Raw genomic sequence first — 22,355 nt, 5'->3', positions numbered from 1 at the left:
TGACTCCAGGCTCGCCCTCCACCCAGCCAACCCTGCTGCACACTTCAGGCTGGAACAAACAAACAAAATCCAGAGACCTTCACCAACCTGCATTTCACTCAACTTCAATAAGAACTCCTCCACTTCTCCACTCCAGCACCTCTTATCTCAAACACCAGAACCACACACATCACAATCAATGTTTGCAATCAGATCCCTACAAAACAAGGGATATAAGCACAGCAATACTTTCGGTTCATCAGGACACGAGCAGATCCCTTCATCACCCTAGAACAGCTACAAAACAAAACCCCCCAGCCATACCAAATTGCTTTTACACTCATGCACTCAGAGCCTTTCCCATAACTTTAATTTCAGATCCTCCCAGCTGTCACAGCACTTGCCTCATCCTCCAAGGACTACAAACACAGGCTTTCTTCAAGATCCTGGACTGTTTATGTGCAGAGCAAGGAAGAGAATTGCATTTGCTGAGGCTATGAATGATTTATCATCGCACTGAATGCGAGAGGAGCGGGGTCCCAGGGCTCGCTGCATGACCGGAATCTCACAGGCAGGCTGCATCTGCAGAGATGTTTGTGTGCACTCTTCAAATCATCATTAACCAACAGGACCCTCAAGAGAAGCATTTATTTCCTTGGGATTGTAAGGGAGATGGCTGCTGAGAAAACAGCTGGGCAGGATTTAGCCCCATTATCTCTGTCTGTCTTGTTCCGCTCTCCCGCCCCTCCACCTCTTAGTTTAGTTGGGTACAAAAATAGAAATAATAATGAAAATTAAAACAAAAAAAAAAAGAAAAAAAAATAAAAGAGAGGGAAGTGCAGTACACAGCACAGGCCAACTGCAGGTCACAGCTCTGGTCAGTGGAAGCACATGCAGCTGCACAGGGCAGGTTTTATATTTCCAAATACCTCCCCCCTGGGGTTTAAGTACTCATCCCATTCTCCAGATGATTTGCGCAGCGCTGTAAATGCAGGTGTTATAAATAAACAAAAATATGCCCATGCTGGCACGCAGCTTTCAGCTAGTAAAATGGGCATCAAGGATTCTTAATGAAACGGTTTTGCAATTCCCAGCAGTTCTGCATTCTCTGGAGACAGGGTGATTAAACAAATACACAGAGCAAGAGCCCAGTCTTGACTCCATCTATGGGAGTTTTGTCACAGAGTGAAATGAGGCAGGAATTCCATCCCATGGACCTTCCCCAGACAGCTACACAGGCCGTAACTTAATATTATGCCTCTTGTTATGTGTGTGATACCAAGAGGCAACCATATTTAATACAGTACTCTGTAGCTAGGGATAAAGCAGGATGGAGCCAACCATCAATCACTCAGCTTCTCTTTCCTTGTAGGATTACACAGGCCAACCCCATGGCTAAGAAGTATTTATAAAGTCTTTTTTTAGTTCTAGATACTGCAGACTTTTTTTATAGTTACTACAGTCCTCTATTTTCTGCGTACTATATTTCCATGGACATAATCCTCACCTCAAATCCCACTCATTAAAAAAAGTACTGCTTCCTTGAAAAATAGTCCTCAGATTACCCACAACTGACCTCTCTCTTTCCCAACAGCTAAGAATGTCATCAATTACCCCAGCAAAGGCTCCCTGCAACCAGGGAGAAAACTGGAACTAGGAAGAGGGAGAACCTTGGAGTAAACCTTCCCTGTTTCCTACACTCCCTGCACTTGAATCATTTCCTCCTTCCTCCCCAGGCAACCCATGGATTAGATGAATGAAAGTACAGCAATTACCCTCTTCAATTACCCTAAAGACTCAGCAAGAATGAATTATTTGCAATGGAGAAACCACTTGCCTTTTCCCCCCTCAAAGCCAAACCCTTCCTCCATCATCTACAGCTAAGCTATGAAATCTGTGTGCTCTGCAGACCGAGACCATTGCTAAGCAGTCAGCTTTCATTTCCTTGGAGTCCTCTGAGCACGGCATTGTGGCTCAGACACAGTTATCCACCACTGCCTTTGGAGGTTCCATTTCTCCCCTTCCCTCCCTGCAGATCACAGCCCACATATCACCAAACACAAGCAGGAAGAGAAGGGAGCAGGGAAACTTCTCTGCAAAACCATCTCTTCATTTCAGGCTTCTTGGATGTGGTGCAGCACCAGTCTAGAAAAGAAATCCTCACTGCCCACAGCCTATTGAGCTTCCAAGGGCTGCTTGGAGAAAAAGCAGCAGACATCAGCTGACACTAGCAATTACATCCAAATAGCAGATACAAGTCTGTTATCGATCTGTTCCTAGAGGGAAGGACAAGCTATCCAGTAAAACGGGGTGTCACGTTATTAAATTCTGAAAGGATAATAACCCAACACAGAGGGCACAGCTGTTACTGGTACACTTCAGGCTTCGTTTCCAATCCTGACAGGGAGCAAAGATCATCAGAGCACTTCAGCGTTCAGAGACAGGCCTAGAAATTAGAGGAATAAATTAACATATCCATATCTGAATTACTGGGCTAAGGGGGCTGCAAGTTCTACTGGCAGGAACTGGCCTGGAACTCCCAGCAGCTGCTGAAACCTCTTCTTAGCCAGGGCTCAAACACTTTGACCTCTCCAAGCTCTGCAGCTTTGCCCCAGAGCAGGAGTTTTAACAGCCCAAACACTTGCAATAGCCCATGGAAAAGGTGCAGGGAGGTTGTCTCCTTCAGTAACCTGAGCCAAATATCCTGGTGAAGAACAGCGACAGACAGCTCTGTGGAAAAGCCCGGATCAATTTTGCTGCGAAAAAGAAAACAAGGCTCAGGGTAAGAGAACAAGCCACAGCCTTTCAATATCAGCAGCTCAAAAGAATGAGAGAGTTTAACCAAGCTGCTGCTGGGGAAAAAATAAAAAAAATCTACGAAGAGTTATCGATTTTTATGAGCTTGGAGGCAAGAGATCCATAAATTATTCACAAGGCAACAGAGATGGCAGATTTCTTGGACATTTCAGCACCACACTGCACAGAATTACGAGCTCAGATCATTTGGCCAGACTGTCCCACAATTGAGCCTTTATAAACAGCAACAGTGATGTCCAAAAGGGGCCTCTGGACCTGTGACAGGCAGCTGCCCCACCAGCAGCTTGCAGGATATGCCAGGGGCTACAGGCAGAGATGGATGGACAGAACCACAACAAAGTGGTTTCAGAGCATACTTTGGGGATTTTCCACCCCACTGCAGACAGCAGCTCTCCCTGTCTGCATTAACAAAACTACAAACATAACACCACAAATTAAAAGTGAAATGTACCCATATCCCTGCCCAAACAGACTTGGCCAAGGAATCAAAGTCCCTCCAATCATCCCAAAAGGGACTTGGAAATCAAGGTGTGAAGAGCACTAGAGACACTATTTATCTCAGATGTAAGTCTGGGCAGAAAACTCAAGCTCAAGAGCTCTGTGAGGTACTCCCAGCTTCATCACAAGCCTCAGGTGCAGCCTCTGGCAACTCATCTCTCCAGGCCCCTTTGCAAAATAGAAGGCAACAGTTTTCCTCCTGCTGCAAGGGAAAAGCATTGATGCCCCCAGATGTGAGAGCAGCGCCTCAGATCCAGAGCCAACCTCCAACACTGAAACAAAGTGATCCCCTAGATTTGCAGCACTCAAAGCACTGGAGACACCTGGGATTATCCCTTCACACAGCCAGACAAACATGGGCTGGAGAAGGGCTGCTGAGCCAGCCAGCAGCACACAGCCACTGCCTTCCTCTGCTCCAGTCACACCAGTCCCTGGTGCTGGCTGAGGACTGGGGAGTCTCTGGTTGAACCTAAGCCAGGTATGACTCCAGAGCACATAAAAGACCTCAGCACTGGAAAGACTCTTGTTTTAAAAGCAGTGGATTGGAAACTTCAGACCAAGGCAAGCTTTTATGAAATCTAGTGGGGGGAAGATCAATATATTCTTTTGTAGGTAAATATGGGAATTGGAAACACTGGAGCAGCTCCAGAGACAGATTTTCTGTTTATCCACACCACCAGAAGCAGAAGTGAGAACAAAGGCAGCTGTCCTTACCCACCACCCCAACACAAACCTAATCCAGGATTCCGAGCCTTTAACTCACAGAAAAAAAAACCCCAAACATAAATCTCCCTGTGCTTGTGCAGAAAGAGCTGAAGATTTTAAAAAGTGCTGGAAGGGAAACCAGCCATTTGTCTTTACCCTTTCCAAACCCAGGGACTTGGATGCCTGGCCAGTTGCCCATGACAGCACCTAAGCCCAAGGCAGCGGTGCAGCTCTGAACACCCAAACCCCCAAGTGTGCCAGGTGTGATCCAAGCGTGGGTTTCCAGCACAAACCCTGAACACTCTGTGGCAAACCCAGCAAGATGCTGGAGGCACGCTGATGGGAAGGCTTTCGTGCTGAGCTGTCTCACACTAATGACCCCACAGCAGGAGCTGGCAGGCAAAGGCAGCCCCCAGATTTAGCCAGTGCCGCTTGAGTTTCAGATGGTGCAGAACAGCACATTGATCCATTTATCGTCTGTAGGTTGCCATGGAGACCACAAGTCATTCCCCACCATCACCACCCCCCTGCAGACCCCCCCACTGCTTTTCAATTGATAGCTGGGCACTGGGGAAGCATTTGCAGCACCGTGGAAATTAAATCCACACCAGAGGAGCAGAGGATTCAGAGCTGACACAGCCAAGGGACCTCAGCTTGAGGCAGTCTGCCCCGCTCTTCCCCACTGAGCAAGGCCAAGCTCCAAGCCCAAGTATTATGGGAAATTAACAATAATAAAGTGGGATTTTAATGCCACTCCACGGGTTTCCCTCTGACAGTTCTCACAAGGTAGCAGCATGTTCCAAAATAGGCTTTGGAGTATCCCAGAGGACAACACCACCAGGGCAAAGCACCAGGGAGTTCCCATCTCCCCAAACAGGCTAACACCCAGCAGGACAGCAGCCTTCTGCTTTCCATACAGCAGATCCACTCGTGAAGGATCACAGCTGATGCCTCACTGAAGGGAGAAGAGCATCAAACAACTTGTGCACACTGCAAGCAGCAGGATGAGAGTGGGTGGATCAAACTCCAGCCACCTGCTGCTGGAAAAAAGTCACTTCTTGGTCTGTAGAAGATCCATCTCTGGGGGGAGCAGAGCAAGGCGAGGCTTGAGCACATCATGTAAGCCCACCCTTCATATATACATTCCCCAAACTCTCAGCCAGGAAGCTGAGAAAATACCTGACCTGCTTTTGGGGCAAATGTCCCAATGGGGTGTACAACACTGCCTCCCCACACCTACCCAGTCCAGGCTCTGGCACCACAAAGTATTGTTCACCACTGTCATTTACTAGAACCAGATAGTATCACATTTCCTTCCTCCCACCCCACGTAGGATGAAAAAACACCATCAAGACAACCTGAGAAAAATGTTTCAAACCTTAGTGCTTAGGGTTTGGCTTTTAACTCCACACACAGCCACTCAAGCAAGTCACCTGCTCAGTCAAAAGAGCTGATCCCATGTAATTCTCCTGCATTTTAACAAAGAGCTGCTGTGCAAGTGCTGTGCTTCTTAACAGCTCATTCCCTGCACACACAAGTATGCAAACTTGGTGCTGGCTTTACCCCAGGCTCCAGAACTGGATTATGACAAGCACCTTTTAGGAGGCCAGAGGAAGAGCTGGTGCCCCAGGACACGTCCCCAGCCCCCCAGCAGGGTGGGCTGCAGCCAGAGGAGCCCAGCAGCCAGAACCCACCCCAGGCACTGGAGCATGAGGACACAGGGCAGGTGGCAGAGTACAGAAAGGCAGCTGCGAGCTGAGAGCCTGCAGGGAAACTCAAGAAGCGTGGTGTAAATACTGTATGTGCCTGGAGCCAGAAAGCTCAGCGAGGGCTGTGTGTGGCATTTCCTGAAGGTTACCTCTAATAAGTGCTGTCAGCTTGCCAGCCTTCGACTGTCTGCTGAGTCCTTCTGTGGGAAGCACGGCGCGGCCCAGACCTCTGTGGCATTGTCACAATCTGTGACAGCAAGAGCTCAAAAAATAAAATTCCTCCCACACAGCACAGACAAAGCAGGTGTAGGACACCAGGGCAGGCAAACCCAGTGGAATGTGGCAGGGTGGAAAGGCTCCCCTCTTCTTCCTGATGCTGGTGACAGAGCTGCTTGCTGAGCGCTGTGTGTGACCCTGCAGAGGGGAGGTGGCAGAGGCTGATGAGGAGCCAGCCCCAGGCAGGTGAGCAGGTGGCACAGCCTGTCCTGCCCCGCAGCCCTGCTGGGCACACAGCTGCTCACTCAGCCCAGAACAAACCACACAGAGGGATCAGAGCTGGGCCACACCAGGGCTGTGATGCTCAGGCCGCTCTCCTCCTCCAGCAGCAGCAGCTGGGACACTACTCTGCCTCCCTCACCCTTGCAGAGGGCTGGGCACTGCATCCACGCTGTGCCAGAGGGATCCATCAGCAGAGCCAGAGCACAGCAGTACACATTTGTCTGCACTCATTTTCTAGCTGCCATCAGAGAGATTATCCTGGCCCTCCCCACTCATTTACTTTTTTCAGTGGGAACAGATATCTCATCATCTTCATCTATTCCCAGGCATTTTCTGGTTCTCAGGATGAAGTTTACTCACAACCTCTGAGCCTTTCCAGCCCTGTGCTCACAGCCCACTGGTGAAGTGGATCTGCTCTCTGCTGCTCTTCAAATCCCCTGCTGAGCTCAGTGTAACACAGGAGCTTGCAACCAAGCCATGTGGCACCAGTCTCTCCAGCAAGGACACCAAGCTTTCCTGCAAAAGCAGAAAATGCCCACCACTCCTCTTGCTGAGCCTCTACCTCAACCCCTTTTCTTTTTTTCAGAGGACAGCTCCAAACACAGCACTGGAAATAAATGCCAGTGGTTAGCAGACAGTACACACCAGATAACAAACGCTGCAGTTGTGAGCAGAGAACTTGGGAGATCTGTCATTCCAGTTTCCAGAAAAGGGGAAAAAAAAAAAAAAAGCCACAGTTCAAGGCCTCTTTGGTTACGTAAACTTCATTTCCATGTCTTTTATCGCTGATAAGATAAGCCATTGCTCAAGTTCAAGTTCTGTATCAAGTAAACCATGATAATCCTCTTAGGAATTCCCCATGCCCCAGCTTGAACAGACCTGCAGAAAAGAGCTTAAGGGGTTGCCTTCAGCTTAAAAAAAGAAACACACAAGCACACAGCCACAGACTTATTTATAACATAGGCAAATTTGGGGCCTAGTATAGAGCACTGGAGGCTTATACAGCTCTGTCTGAATAAGGGATCTACTTCTGCCCTAGTTCATAAATGCTACAAGCTACTACTTGGTCATGCATCGCTCAGCTGAGCACCAGCCTGGAGATGATTGCCTTCCAAGGAGGATTTCTTGCAGCAATAGTAATCCAGAGGGTGAGACCCCAGAAGAAATTAAACTGATTCCCAACCAGTCACACACACTTTGTCCTGGATTAGAGCAACAAGACATTTCCAGGCAGCTGTATTTTTTTTTTATGTTTATTATTTATTTTTTGTATGTTTATTACAGTACAGGATAATTTTATATCCTTTACTGCTGGCAGCAGAATTACAGTGATTTTAAGCAATTACTGCCCTGCTTCAAGTACAAGATGTTAAACTCACTAAGACCACCTCCTCCTGTACTTTACTGTCAAAACACCCAGATGAGAAACATCACTGTCTATATTTGTTAAGAGGATGATTTGATCCAATCTAGCAACTGCCTATATTTACTAACCACTTAAATATGCACTCACACACCCCGCACTGCAACACAAAAGGCCATTTCATAAATATCTCATTGCAAGACAGATGACAGCAATAAGCAGGCACACAAACTCTTGCCCTCCTCTCTGCTGCTCATCATCAGGACACAAATTACCTGGGCCAGCAATTTTATCACAGCATCTTCCAGGGAACCGACTTGGCCTGAAGGCAACGAAGGCCAACATTTGAAGCTTAATACTTGACTTCACAGGGCTGCATCTGGCCACCCCCAGCGTGGTTCAGCGACGTGCAGCTGCAAGGGCACGGCATTAAACCCTTCAAAGCCACTGGCTGCCAGAAGATCAAGGCACCAGGCAGTGGGTAACATCTGAAATTGATGCTTAAAATGCAAATTTTCTTTAGGTCTATCTGCTTCCTCAGCCAGCCCAACGGGCTCTGGCGCCCACAACTGTTTCTTACACATTTCCAGCTACCATGACTTTTATCCCCCTGATAGCTTCTCTCCATTAGGGTCTTTCACACATCTCTCAGTATTTTATGACACTCAAACTAAAAGATGCAGCATATCAAACAAAACACATCTCCCTCCTTCCCACCAGCAACTTCAAGATCCTTAAGCATTGACTGACAACCCACAATATTGTGGGAAAGGCTGTTTTCAGATCAGCTGCTGGAAAAGCTCTTCCAAGGTAGCAGCTGAATTCAAATCACACACCAATTAGCTCAGGGGGATTTGTATGTTTTTCTTTCAGGAAACCTATTTGAAAACAAAACAAAGAGGGAAAAAAATTGTTTAAATCTCATTAGAATATCTCAAACTGTGTTGCAAGCATGCCACATTTTCTACTGAAGAAACAAGAGCAGCTTTAACTAGTGTCACCTCATCAGATGGAATTTTGTCCTTTAAACCCTCCTGCCATGTTCCCCCACCTCCAATAAGATAATGCAGAAGTCCAGAGCAGCCACAGACCTGCCCATCATCACGCAGCAAGTAAACCATTGTGCCAAACTGCCAGGGTCTGTCCTGTATCTTTGCCACAAGATGAGGTTTTCCACACTGCTCTCCTTAGGTTTTCGCCTCTCGCCTCAAGGCCACATGCAGATGACCGTGCTTTTTCTGAAGCCAGTGCCAATGAGGCCACTGCATTCGTTATCCAGCAGGATAATGACAGAGTGCAATTCAGTCAACAGCAAATCCTCCCCAGGGAGATGCCCTCTGACCTTCCCTGAGCTGGGGGATGAACGCAGACAGCCAGATCTCAGACAGGCGGCAGAGCTGAGTGAATAATTCCTAATGAATCCTTTCATCTCTCCTTTTGTTTTGGGGAAGGGAGGGAGTGGGTGAAAGGAAATAGTTTGGTACTATCCACCAGCAGAAAATTATTTTCTAGAGCTACCCCAAATCACTGTCATCTGAACAACATTTTTCATGGCTTCTGCACAGTACGGGAGCACAGAACACAGGCTGCTCTCTGCAGAGAAGCCCCTTGTGCAGACAGCCAGTCTGGGAGAGGGGAGCAACAGCCAAAGACACAGCAAGAGCAGGGATACTGCAGGAAGCCTCGCTTAAAATCACCCCTAGGCAGGCAATCGAGAGTTAAGCTAAGATATCCACTCAAACCACATTTTTGCCAATGAAATTCAGTTCCACTGACACATCAGCAAACGCATAAAGGACAAGAAAGTTCACGAAATGAGGCCCACAGAAAGCCAGGATCTTACCTGTCTTCACATGTCACTCAGCCCTCACTATCAATTTTCTCTCATTTTCCAAGCCACAAGCTGTAAGGATAACAAGGATGTGATAAAAGCAGATTTATTTTTTCCCCAACAAAAAGAAGCAATTCTCATTTCACCAGTGTGAATTCAGCTGTAGAATTCAGTTTAGCAGCATCTCCTGAACGCTTCGTGTCACCCAGAGGTATTACAGTAAATAAGGGTGGAAAAACAACTCCCAGCTCTGAGATCTCAGAGAGGCTTCATGAGCTTTCAGTCATTCATGCAGCACCCTGACCCATGGGAAACAGTCCCCATCACTTTCAGCCACTCAGTTTTTATCCCCATCTCTCAACTGGTCCTGAAATCAGCCATGTCTGAAGCAGTCACTTCCAGCTGCACCAGCACTTACAGGATTTACCCTGAGCAAGCCCCACCTCATCAGATTGTGGGTTATACTGGGAATAGAAATCACACGGAAGGACCATGGTCGCGAGATGCTCCCGGCCCCATTCCCAGACAAATGAACTGACATGAACCTACACTCTTAAACACAGCTTGGCTTGTGTATTTATATAGATGCCAAATCCCAGGGATATCAATGACAATCTCCTCCCCAGTAAAACCTGATTACAGCACTGGGCTCTCTAAAGCCCCCCTGCCACCTCCCTCATCACCCCGGACATCACGGGGAGCGGCCAGCAAACCCCTCCAGGTGCCCGGCACAGCAGGGGCTGCAATGCCAATGATTAAACAGATCTTCAAAGGAAAAAAAAACAAGAGTCCTGGTCAATGACTGACCAGTGTAATAGCTCAGGCTACTATCATGTGCTCTTCTCACACCACATTTGTTTGCTGGGCTACCCAAGAGGTTTCCAAGGGTCAAACACGAGGTCATCGGCTTTGCTGAAAAATAGAAAAAGCTGGAACTGCAAGGAAGGAAGGTCCCAATACTTACAATTAAGGCTAAAAAGACATGAAAATGCAAATCCTCTAAGTTTAAACATACCAGAAGCAGCATCAAAAAGGAGAAGAGAAAAAAAAAAAAAGAAAAAGGATCTTATGGTTTTTGAAGATCAGACCTTCGCAATATTTAGTAATCCACGAAAAATTCTGACCAGGCTCAAGTACCAAGACTGGCTGCAGAAAGCAAAACCTTGCTTTCAGGCTATTTTGAGAAGCACTCACAAGGTTTATCCCAGAAACTGCTTTCTGCCTACTCAGATTTCTCAACTGAGCCGATCACATGGTGTTTCGATGGACTGCTGGAGACACTTGAGAATAGCAGAGCTGCCTGCTGCTATCTGCCTGGCACAGGGTGGTTTTTAATTGAGGCTGAACTCTTAAGTCCCTGCTGCAGTCTGCAGCTCCAATCACTGAAATAATAATTAAACCCAGGAGAAACAGTGCAAAGCAGCAATGCCTTGAACTAGTACATTAAGATGAGGGAACCTGAAGATGTGCACAGACATTTCCAGGATGTGCTGTTTTGTTTCAAGCCTGAGGATTTCACAGATTTTTAACCAGGAAGTCAGGGTGGCAGAGATCCTGCAGTACAGAAACAGGAGAGATGCAGGAAAGTGTCTACTCTCACCTCACCCAGTCCAAGGAAGAAATCAGGGCAATCTTTTTCCCCTCTGTGTTTGGGACCTTCCTTCCGTGGGAATCCGAGAGATTACCAAGAGAGGGGAACGTAGAGCAGGAGACTCACCTGAGACATCAGACAGATTTGAGCCATCCTCCCCAGTTCAAATTAATAAAAAAGCAAGAAACCTGTTAAAGAAAGCACTCTGAAGAAGTCTGCGCTGGCTGTGGAGGCTGCTGGCAGATCACACAACACAAGTTCGGCTCTGAAATCCGAGGGGAAAGACTCAGCCTGGAAACGACTCTCCCTCCATTAGGTTAATTAGTCAAGTTTGATGTATCCAAGTCGGTTGCCATGGCCACAGGAACTGAAGAGTAATGCTTTACACAGATTTCCTTGTGTGGGACTGGGGACGAGGAGCTCATCCAGCCTCTCCAGGCCCCCTGGCCAGGCGAGGAGGAAGGAAGGAACCTGCCACCCTGGGCTCTGTGCCAGCACCCTGGGCTGGGCTGCTCACAAACCTTGTCCATACACCATAAGGCTGCTAAAAATAGCAACGGAGCTCAACCAGGTTAATGACACATCAAGATGTAAAAATAAACAGAATGCATGTGAGAGCTACCCCTCCACCTGGCTGGTTTTGAGTGGGGAGAAAAAAAAAAATCAAAAAGCTGTTGTTTTCTCTTAAAAATTCAAAGCCTATCTGTCAAAGAAGTGACAGAAAGCTGTCCATCTCTCCAAACACCATGCCAAATACAGCTGAAGCTTGTCTGTCAAATGCAGAGCCTGGAAAGAGACCACAGTATATTACAAACAAACAAACATTTTAAGTGGCTTTAGTTACATTATGATCAACACTCAGTTGCTTACAACTACTCTGCAGCACACACTCACCCATGCACTAGCACACACGAGTAAAATCTACTGCAACTTCAGGCACAGCAGCAGATTTAGAAAAGAGTGGGAGAGGAAAAGCAATTTGTAATTCAGCAAGGCTCCTGTGGCAGGGCGGTTTTTAACTCCCCTGAGAAAAGGACCCTCCTCTCACTCTCTGCTCATCAGGTGCCTCACTGAGCCAGGGCTGATGCCTGCAGAAGCTGCCACCCAGCACAGAGGATGGCTTCTGCCCAACTTTGCTCTTCACCCATTCCCCCTGAGTGTGCAGGGCCAGGGCACAAAAGCACAGAGCACTTGAGTCTCCCCGGCTGCACCAGCAACGCTCCAAGAACAAAGGTGCTGCAGCAGGCAGCCAGCACAAAGCAGCAACAATGTGAAAAACCCTGGCTCCGAGGAGGTTCCCAGTCACACTCCGAACCCAGCACTTCATTTCCAGCTCGCAGAAAAGGAGCAAACGGCACAGACCTTCCCACACCATGGCAGAAATGACTGAAGGGCTACAACACTGCCTGAGCTCGACTCCGAGCTGAAAGTGCTGCAGAACACCAAGAGAACCCTACCTGAGGGTCTGTATCACCTGTCACCAAACCTGTGTGTCCCATGCTCGAGAGAGACACATGACACAGGTGCAAACAGGTCTGTGCACAAGTCTGGGGGAATATCTCCCCCTTAGAATGGAATTTCAGTCCTGTGAAATTTACTCCTGCAAAAGAAAGGCTTGAAACACAACCAGGTTGTGTAAACTCCAGCCACTCTTCGCTGATTTCAGTCCCTGTGTCACCCATACAAAGCTGTGCTGACTTCCAAACCACGACTGCTTGGTGAAGATATTCATTCAGCAAACTCCTTCAACCATCACCACTGCCAAAGGGCCCCGATTTCAGAAATGCAACTTAAACTGTATTTCCAAAGGGGAGCAGGAATCCCCCTTGTTTCACAGCCCCAACCCCACCAAGAGTTACAATTGAGCTCCACCTTTCTCAGTAGGTTAATGTTCAGCTGTTAGCTCCCTCCCCCCTTCTCTGCACATGCCTTAATTAGTATTTTGATACAGATTTCTCTGTTACATTTACCAGAAGACTGGGAGATGGCCAGGTGACAGGAGCACAGAATGTGGAGACCATTTGCTTCTGTAACCAATTGTTCTGCCCCCTCAACACACAGCAAATTGTGACTTGGCCAGGCTGCAAGGGTTGTATTTATTTAAACCTTTTTTTTTCTGCTGGTTAAGAGGCTTCCTAAAGCAAACTGCAAATAGCCAAGACAGCACAGGAACCTTTATCAAGTTTTGCATGGACTGGAATGAGTGAAGAAAAGCAGGGATAGCAGCGTTCCTTGCTGTGTCCTTTACAATAGGTATCTTAGCCTCAGTCACCCAAGATTTAATTGGCAAAATACTCAAGAAGTTCATAAAGGCAAGTGTGAACACTCACTTATTTCTGGCTACTTCTTAGCCTAGGGATCAGCCTCTAAAACAAAAATAAGTATGTGCAGAGTGCCTGCGTTAGCCAAACACATCCAGTGCCTGGAGCAGCACCCGGCTAAGCCAAGGCTGAGCAGTCGTGCATGGACTCGTTCTTCCTTGGAACAGCCCCACGGGCCTGACTCTGCACCCACCTTCCAACTCAGCCAAAGGTTCAAGGTGTTTCCGCATGGAACCAGGAACTGGAGAGAGGCAAACACAATAATACATTGTGTGGGGACAAACCTCCTGCTGAGAAGAACGCCACAGACGTTTAAAAAGCACAACCGAACAAAATGCAGAAAAAAAGTAAGATGCAGATGGAGCTTAAAGCTCTTGTCTGATTGAACCAGAGCAAAACTCACTCCGCCTTTGGCAGGGGAACAGGAGCAGCCAGGGTGCTTGTGTCTGCCTCTGCAGCACTACTCCCCCACCTCAGGGCAAAGCAAATTCCCCATTTCTCAGCCTTCTCTGCTGTTGGCAGAGTTTAAGGACATTCACAGAAGTGCGATGGATTTCACGAGCACCAGTCTCAGTGGAGAAGATGCAAACCTCAGCTCTCCCCACAGTGAGAGAGTTAAAATAAAAACACAACCCTTAAGGTACATGCTGACTTCTCTCTTTACTTCTGTTTCATAATGCTGGAGAAAACCCAAAACCCTGCAGTGTTTCTCACTCCAACACCACACAGCCCTCAGGAACGCTGCTGGCAGCTGGCTGTGCTCTGGACCAAAACCACAGCAGCTCTTTATATGCATCTCTAATCATGGCATCTCAAGACACGTAGACATCAAAAAACAACAAGAAAGAAAAAATTAAAAAAAACCCCACCCCAACAATTTTTTAGCAGCAACCCTGTCAGAAAGTAAAGCCAAATCTAAAACCTACAAATGAAGGAAAAAATAGAGAGGAAGAAGGAAAAAAAAAGGGCTGGCTGACACCTCCTATACATGCTGTCAGCAGGATCATTTGCTCCAAAAATAAGGATGCTCAACACATCTTAACTGATGACATGACAACTGCTTTACGGTCCCAACACCAAAGTTGCATAAAAACCTCTGAATACCCATTGCCTTGCAGCTCAGTAGAAAACAAGCACTCGTACTCACTCAGAGCAAGCAACAAACACCGTGTGCTCTCCTCAGATTTTCAGCTCTTCATTTGCACTCAAGCATCCACTCGGGCTGTAGAGGAGCCTTTTGCCCCCTCACCCCCTGCCAGCCACAAGGTTGCTGCTGAGCTGGCTGCCCAGGTTCCTGTGCCCACAGCAGACAAAAAGTATCTCAAGTGTAGCTCTGGATCCCAAACAGCTCCACAGAGCAGCGCACAAAGGGAGCTACTGACTCCAGGTCCCCCCCAGACAGCAGCAACCAACCTCCTGCAGAGCCTGGCTGTGCTCAGGCTGCCCCATCAGCACCTCCAGAAGAACCGACATTTAAGACTAGAAAGCCCTAAGTAAGAATTCTAAAGGCTTTTTTCCACTGCCAGTTCAGAGAGTTTTCCCAAAACACTGAACACACAGATTTCCTGTAACGCAGACTTTGCTGCATTTTATTTCTTTGACAGTTTTTAATCACCTCTGGTCTAGCATTTGGAAATTATTATTCACACACACAACAGGAACAAGGCTGCAGGGAAACATGAATTTCACTGGCCTGCCTGGTTTTGTCTGTGGACACCACCTCACATATTACCAAATCAAAACAAGCCGGCCAACTTGAGCGTGAGGGGGAAATGAAAGGGCAGACCGGTGACCTAGAAATGAAGCTGACACTCTGGCATGAGCTTGAAACTCTGCAGCAAAGGGGAAAAAAACACAAGAAAAAAAAGAGAAGCTGTAACTGCTTTCAAGATGGAGCTTGAAAAGTTTATTAATGGAATTATATGATGTGGTACCCACAGAAAAGCAAGGATTTGATCAAGGCAGTTTTTCCAATAGGAAAGAGTCATAGCCTTTGCTAAATGCAAGAAGCTCTTATGCCAAAGACAGGACGTAGTTATTTAAGGATCAGATGTTGTAAAAACACCTCTACCAAACCACTGGAGAAACTTCCTGAGCACACAGTTCTGGTACCAAGTACCACTGCTCTGATACACACCCAGGGTTTACACACCACACCATGTCAAAAATTGTGTGATGGTAACAGCAAGGGCTTGAGGAGGCAGGAGACACAGCTTTAGAGCTTCAAGCAGTGGATCAGGAACACCACAGTCACATCCCAGCACTGATCCAATGCAAACTCTCCCTGCCAGGTGTAATTGGTTCAAAGAGGGTTTTTTAACAAGTTACCTTTGCTCCAGGAAGTTTCAGGTTTGAGTGAGTGATGTCCATATCCCCAAACTGCCACAGGATCCACACCACCCTCCGGCACGGCTGACACGAGAGCCCTTCCCGAGCCAATATCCAGCCCAGACTCTGCCTGCACCATCAGGTAATGCATCACTGGAGACTCACAGCCTTCCAAAACCAGCTCCTTGCAACATCAGACCAAGCAGATCACGCTGCCTCGGTAGTAAACACTTCCACAGAATTTCTGCTCCAAGAGCCAGGTGCTGCCACTGATAAAACCAGGGCTTTGCAGCACTGCAGGTACGGGTTAGAGAAGTTTGCAGAGGCCAAAGACTGAGCTATTTGTGAAGTGCTCAAGTACCATGCAGCTGAGATCTGGTCTTCTAAAAATTTAGCCGCTGGAGTAATTTTATAAGGTTTTAAAATATTTTCAGAAGAAAGCAAACTTTCCATTGTTTGCCACAGCTTGTTAGAAGCCCACACATCCCACAGTCTACAGGAAAAGACACCCTCCACCCTCTCCAGCCAGCACTGCACGGCTGGAGGCACAGACAGATTTTCAGAAAGCTGACTTTGCCTGTCATCCTGCTGATCGATTCAATTCTCCCACCACATCCCACTGATACCCAAGCACAGGGCTCTGTCCTTCACCATGCCATGTTGCAATAATCAGGCCCCAGTTCTTTACACAACCACCTAAGCCTCCAGACCTTGCAATTAAACACTCCCTGAGGAGGATGAAACCTGCCCACCTGGGAGACAGCAAGTCCTCAGGGACTGATCACAGACGATGGGATGATCTGCACCAGGAACCTTCCCAAATCCTGTCATCCTCCACCCACAGGCTGACACATTTCTTTCCTTCTGCCTTCTTCAACACAGAGACAAGGAAGAGCACACTGCAAACCACTCTCCTGCCCTAACATGCACAGGACAAACCCAAACCGTGCTGCTCAGGCAGCTGGTACACAACATTCAGGTACCAGCACAAAGCACCAGCCAGAACCTGCAGAAAGGAGTTTAGAAGACATAGAAGTCCCAAAAACTACATGATAAATGGTCACACCACTGAAGCATTTATCCAGTTTACAGGCAGCTCCCTGAGCAGGCAGAGAGAAGCACACCCAACTGGAAGAGTTAACTTCCCACACATTTGGGCCGAAACTGCATTTCTAGGCACCGCCACTCTGTCCAGCATTACACCAGGGAAACAATGCTAAATAAAGATTATGTGGAGTGGTATTATGTAAATAATTCTCTTCCACAATGAAAGAATAAACCTAGACTGCTTGGTTAGTTATTAACCCAGGAGCCAGCGCTGCAGAGAGGAAATCCTGCCGGCTCTGCCTCCCTCCCTGACACACGCACCACCCACCCAGAGAGCCACAGCCAGGCCTGCAGCCTCCAGAGACAATACCCACACCATCCCTGGCCTCTGGAACTCTCCCTCAGATCACTTCCCACAGGAGGAAAACTACTTGGACCCCACCACATTGTCTCCTCCCAGGGCAACCCCACTCCCAGCCTCATCACTGCTGCCAGCGCTCAGCTTGGCCCCCTTCCTCCTCATCATCCTCCTCTCACCAGCGGTGCAGGACACGAAGGGTTCCCTGCACTGTGATGGGAACACGTTCCTGGACACATCCCTCCTCTCCAAAGCCTTCCCCTCACAGGCTGAACCCTGCCTTTGCTTGCACATCTTCTCCCGCCCAGAATAACTTATTCGACCTTTCTGCCTCCATTTCTCCTTGCAACCTTCCTCCTGCCTTGGCCTCACGTCTGAATGCTTTATGTTTGTCGTACGATTTTAAATCTGTCAGCAATTCATCCATCTGCCACCTCCCGGGTTTTTAATGCCGCAAAACGTTCTGGGATACAGCCTTGCATAAACCTCTTGGTGGAAAATTAAGCTGTACCTCATTCAGCAACCAAACTGCCTTTGAGATCATTTCTTTCCAAGGTGCTGGGCTATTTCAAAGACCGGCTTCTTCCCTACAGCGAGCAGAAAAGCCATGATGCTATCCGGTCTAAAATAAACATTATGGGAGCGGCGATAAGGGGAAATATTTCAGCTGACTAAGAGCAATGCGGGTTCAAATCCAAGCGTAAGCTGATATTGCTTGTAATTTGTTCCTGAGCCAAAAACACAGACTGGGAGTGAAAAAATGGAAGGCATTAAACAACAAGCAGCGTACTCAGCGACTCTGAAAAACTTCAGCATTTACATTATTATTATTTTTTTAAATAACCTTCAGTTTCACGGATCATAAAGTTAATTTGGAGTAACTTCCCTTCTCTGTAACTAGACAGAGCTGCTATCCTTTACATTCATTAATGTTTGCTCAGTGCCCCGCAGCTTTAAAGAGAGCACTAACCATTATCAGCATCCTGCACGCACCCAGCAGGCACATAACCACTGCCGTGCTCTGCCTGTCCCCTCTCCGTGCCCCAGATCCCCTCCAGCCCTGGCACTGGGTAACAATCACAGTCATGGCCACCTCCCTCCATCTTTACTGCTTTTCTTCCAGTGCCAGTCACCTCTCCCCTGCAGGCAGGGCTCCTCTCTGGGCCTCTCCAAGCCAGACTGGGATCTGCAGCAATCAGTGCCTCTTCTCGCTGCCCAACCTCGGCCAGGTGACGTTTCTCAGCTTCACACAGCGAAGATGGCAGGGGAGCTGCTACTGTGTGAGCACTGTCTGCTCCCCAGAAACATCATCTCCTCCTGGGGCACCCTGCTTGCCTTCAGTAAGGAACAGTCCACACCCAAGAGAGGCTCCAGCTGCCAAAGGCAGGTTGGCAGGAACGGAGAACTGGCAGCCTCGAGAAGGGAAGTGACAAGTAGGGTGGGCAGCAGGACTGGGGGTGCAACCCAGATTTCTCAATTCCCAGTATAGTCCCGCCACTGCCTCATGCTCAGGTCAGGGATCACTTCCCAAAACTGACAAATCACTCATTTCCTTCTGCTCTTCTGTCCTCCTTCCCTTCCTGGCAGATCCATCCCTCACTCTGACTTTTACAGGCATTTTCATGCCCTCTGTTCTGGAGCTCCAGCTCCCTCTTCAATTTTCTTTTTGAGAAGCATCTCTGCTCTGGTCGTGCTCATTAAATGATACACATTTCCATTTTCTACTGCAATGTGAAGATCTATCCCTTGACATTACAGGGCAAATTAGAGACCTCAACACCTGTGTGCCAGCACAAGCCCAGCCATAAATAGCAATTCTCCACTGCTTTCCTATGTCGATACACAGCAAGGGCTCCTCAAAGCCGTGCAGGAGCCTGTGCCACAGCAGCCTAGATGAGAATCCATGACCTCACAATGCCCAAATCCTTAAGCAGCTGCAAAAGCCTCAGTCACTAATCAGAGAGGCGACCGGGTGCTGCTATACCTCATTTCCAGCTCCATTAGAGCTGACCCTGCTCTCCACTGAAAACTCTCAGCGAAGACTAAAGCGAGCCACGGTTCCTACAAATGCAACTGCACAAAAATAACAGTTCTCTTAAGAACACAGTGGCCTGGATTTCCATCCCTGTGCACCCCTGCAGCTAAACCCATGGTCTGCATTTGGGGACCACTGCTCTGAGGCACAAAACCCAGGGGGAAGCAGCACTTTGCCACTGGGAGTAACAAGCCCTCACACTGAAGAAGCAAAGCACTCATGGAGAAAGAGACTCTTCAGCAGCTCTCCAGCAGACTTGCTCTGACACATTGAACTTCACATAACCCCACCAGCCTCAGCTTTCTGACTTGTGAAGTGATCTGGTCAGAATGAGACACTGGGTTAGGGATGGGGAGTACCACACCCCACAGGCCCTCTCCAACCTATTCCCCTTCACAACTGCTCAAATCAGCCAGCCAAAACCCACCTCTGAAAAGTTACCGATTTAATCCTCCTTTTGTACCCACTCATCTAGAAACTGACAAGATCAGAACTTTCCTTCCTCCCACAGGACCATAAAGATGACGATATCTCCGGCACATAAATTATAGTTGGTTTCAAACAGGTTTCTCCCAGGACAACCGGATTGCAAAAAGGACTGTATTGCAGCAGAGGCCACTAAAAACCAGAACCAGCAGTGGGAGGAACACTGGGAGCCATCAAGGGGGACGAATAATTCCCAGCCATGTCACAAAAGATGAAGATATCTCCTATGACCCAATTCCAGCTAGCGCAGTCCTGAGCTGCCGTGGAGATGAGACAGGGAGCTCTCAACACGTGCAGCTATCAGCACAGCTGCATGCACACCATCGCTGCCAATCACAACAAAACTGCCTTTACCAGACTGCACCTCCTAATTACAAGACGTGAACACGGCCTGAACCAAACCCTCTTTGGATTTAGCGCAGGATGGCTCCAGGGATTAGTACAACCTCCACTGGAGGCAGCTTGGTTCAAATCCAACCACAGCCATTAGCAAGTGAAAGGTATTGCCAAGCAGCAGCTGGTTGGTGGCTTGCATGAAACAAGTTTATGGTTTCAGTGCAGATCCTGTCGCAAAAAAAAAAAATGCCAGTCACCTCCCTGGAGCTCAAAGGTGTGAAGGCAGCGGCACCCACCCGCTCCTCCAGCGCTGGAGATGCTGACGTGGGAGGCGTTCCCATACGGGCCCAGGACCAGCTCTGCAGAGCCAGCCCTGACCTCCGCAGGGGTTTCAGAACCAGGTATGTTTTGCAATTTGGCAGAAACACACAGCTAAGTAACAGAAACCACCACCCACATGAAGCCAGAAGAACAAAGTACCAGTGTTTTCCTGCCCCAGACATGTGCGTGCCCCATCTCCTCTCTCACACCAAAAATAGCTTTTACTTTTTCCCTTTTGGCAACAACAAACCGAGGTTTGAGTGCATTTGCTTTCAATAAACTAAACACGTTTTGCAAGAGTCTCTCTCACAGTGAAACTTACTCAACTGAAGTTTTAAAATATTTGTCACGCGCAAAACTTCTCTCCTGCGGCACACTGCGAGCTTTGCTCACTGAATTCCTCACCCAAGGCACAGAGCTGCCAGACTCAGGCACACAGGAGGCTTGAGCTAAATCCCAAAGTCACCCAACGAGTCAGCACTGAAACTCAGAGAATTAAGTACGATTTCATTAAAACCATCCAGGAATACATGGCTTCACTAGAGCCCTTGAAGAGTTTTGTCACCACGTCCAGACGAGAGGGAGATGCTCACCCAGCTGTCCCAAGTCACACTGGCTCCCTTCATGAAGCAGTAGCAGTACCAAATTTTTACCAGTAAAGTGCACGGCAAACTTCAACTTAACCTTGCTGATAAAAACCCCATAGGAAATGGAGAAACTCTCACCCCACACGACCAAGGAATGCCAGCGGGACAATATGACATCCACCAAACTGATTCAAAATACCAGATTCAGCAAAACCCTGACGTTTTCAGGCATCCAGAGCGCCAACCTTTGCCTCATGGGAATACTGAGAGAGGTCACCGAAAGAGTTCAGACCATAAATGCCTGTGAACCAACGGGTTAGGAAACACCCACTGCACAGATCACCTCCAGCAGCACCGTCCTCTCCCGCACATTCTTGAGCTGACCCAAAACACAAAGTTCAGGGAGCAGACGCAGCCTCCAGCGCAGGCAGCAGTGCCTGCAGGCATGCTGGGCTTCCACAGGGTTCAAAGCGCTGGAAGCAGGGATGGCTTTGTTGGGTCAACACGGCCCCGCTCCCCAGGCAGCCCCAGCCCGAGTCCTGCAGGTTTTGCTGCTTCAGTGGTGTTGGCAGCAGCCCACATGGCAGGCAGCTGCCTGCACCCACTGCAGCCTGCTCTTTGTGCATTGTCAGGGCAAGGGAGCAGGAGGAAGGGCCGAGGGAGAAGAGGGAACAGGAAATTATAAGAATCAACAGAAAGAAAAAAAAAGAAAAAAAAAAAAAAAAAAAAAGGCGATCACTCCAGAGACCGCAGCTGGGGTTCAGAAAAACGTGCACTTGTTGCCTGCAGACACCGGCTCAGTTTCCTCCCGTAAATATTTACACGGCGAAGAGCAGCCGGCCCGAGGAGGCAGCCCTGCAGCTCTGGCCATGCCCAGGAGCCGGCCGTGCCCCCGGGCTGGGGCCGCGGGCCGCTCTCGGATGCTCGCTCATCGCCCCGGCCGGCGCTCAGCGCGAACCCACCGGCTCCAACGAGCGGGGGGCGAGAGCCGGGAAACACGGCGGGATTGAAAGAAAGGGAGAAAAAAAAAGAGGGAGGAGGGGTGAGAAAAGGCCCTTGGGTGCCCCCACCCCGCAGAGGGGTGTCCCCGTCAGTTCGCCAAGTGCGGGGCTCCCCCGCGCTCCCAAACCGCGGCGCGTTCCCTTGAGGCCAAAACCAGCAAAACCAACCAGAAAAAAATAAATAAAAAAAAAAAAAAAAGAGAGAAAGTTTCTCCCCGGCGAGCAGCTCCCGTGGCACATTTTCATTTTTACGTAACGCGGCCGCTTTTCCCCCACCTGCGGGGAGCGGAGCGGCCCCCCCAGCCCGGCCCGGCCGGCACCGGGGGCTCCCCCGGGGCTCCCCCCTCCCGACTCACCTAATCCCGCCGGCAGCTGCCGCCCCCCATCGCCGCCGCCACTCCCGCTTCAGCGGCCGGCGGGGCAGCGCCGTGCAAGGGGACGCGGCCCCGCCATCTGCGCCGTGTTTATAAATCCAGAGCCATGGGGCTGCGAGCCGCGCCGTCCGCCCGTCCGCCCGTCCGTCAGTCCGTGGGGCCGGGCCGCC

At 48.8% G+C, this 22,355-nt stretch overlaps 1 protein-coding gene across 10 annotated transcripts in view; it reads right to left on the bottom strand.

Annotated features, from left to right (window-relative positions):
* Positions 1–22,349, bottom strand: part of NCOR2 (nuclear receptor corepressor 2) — a 225,921-nt gene extending 203,572 nt beyond the window's left edge. For all 10 annotated transcript variants that reach the window (XM_015644014.3, XM_015644018.3, XM_015644019.3 and 7 more), the window contains exon 1: positions 22,168–22,349. The gene's annotated coding sequence lies outside the window, so the exon portion shown is untranslated. The remainder of the gene's footprint in view (positions 1–22,167) is intronic.
* Between the last annotated feature and the right edge of the window lie 6 nt (positions 22,350–22,355).

Source organism: Parus major, chromosome 15, assembly GCF_001522545.3.
Source record: "Parus major isolate Abel chromosome 15, Parus_major1.1, whole genome shotgun sequence".
NCBI lineage: Eukaryota > Metazoa > Chordata > Aves > Passeriformes > Paridae > Parus > Parus major.
Note: the sequence above shows the minus strand (reverse complement) of the source record. Positions and strands in the feature narration are given on the sequence as shown.